Below are 1,369 nucleotides of genomic sequence, written 5' to 3' on the forward strand. Positions count from 1 at the left end.
TTTCCGTTTATTAAGTTCCTGCAATATCTATTCGTACAAAATATAATTATAAATGTTGTCTATATGTTATTGTTTTCATAATAAAGAAAACATTTTAGTATTTAATAAAGACCTTAAAAAAGAATGAATGTACCGTATAAAGTTAAAATGATCATATAAGTTGTTTAAGTAAAAATTTAACATATAAATTACGAATCTAAGATTTCCTAAAATTAAATTTATCCTTTTTATAAAAACAGTATATACCTTTAAATGATATTTACTTCAAATTTTTCATATTTTAGATGGATTTTCTATAGTTTTGAAGTTCATAAAGTTTCAGAGACTGTACAGACACAAGTGATTTTATGTATGATAATAAAAAAAAAATTGTTTTAAAATGAATCGGTTTTTGAATTATTTTCTATTTACTTTACAAGGCACTCAAAGCTAAAAAAATAAGTAAGAAAATGGTTGCTTATCAAATGCGAACTAGTTTAAAGTACTAAAAAGTGCATTGAGAATGGTAAAAATCTTAATTTTTTACTTACTATTTGGAATTATAAATATTTGTCTTTGATATTTTTTTATTTAAAGCTTGTATATTTACATTAAGTAGATTTTTTCTGAAAATATTTTTGGTTTTTTTATACAATTATATTTGCCTTCTTATAGTAGATTAAATCGATAGAATCGTTTCATTAAAAATTTCTATACATATTTATACTTTAGAATCATAAAAAAATACAAACAGGCACCTTTTTTATTCATATGATTCATTTTTATAAACGATATTTCACTTGAGTGTAAAACATGAAAAATACATACAATTACAACAATGGGTGCATTTTAGTAATGATTAAAAATTGATTAAATTATTTAAATAGAAAATCTGCGATTGACGTGGTCGAAATTCTTAAAAAAATATTTAAAAAATAGAAATCATAAATTATTTCTCTAGATGCATTCAATTTATAACCTGTTGAATTTTATTGATATAAAATATGAAAATCTAGCTTGAACGAACATAAATTATGATAAATAGTAAATATTTTGTTAACTCGATAATAAACATAAAATATCTTTGTTATCTGTTTGTCATGACTAATATATAAGACCAACAAACTCAAATTGCTTTGCATCATTTGATGAAATATATTATACAAGAATTTAATGGTTTAAAATATATGGCACAATTAGATTGTAAAAAACAATAATGAGTTATTCATAATGACATTAATAATAAAAAAACAGCAAAATGCGTATAATTATCTGCCTACAATATATCATATTTAAATAAAAATGTAATATACATAATATTTTTCTAGGATCAATTCATCTGAATTTGGTGATTTATAGAGTCTAAATGTTTACTTTTATTTTGTAGAAC

Source organism: Rhyacophila brunnea, unplaced genomic scaffold, assembly GCF_057557595.1.
Source record: "Rhyacophila brunnea isolate RB1 unplaced genomic scaffold, BYU_Rbru_1.0 scaffold_164, whole genome shotgun sequence".
Lineage (NCBI taxonomy): Eukaryota > Metazoa > Arthropoda > Insecta > Trichoptera > Rhyacophilidae > Rhyacophila > Rhyacophila brunnea.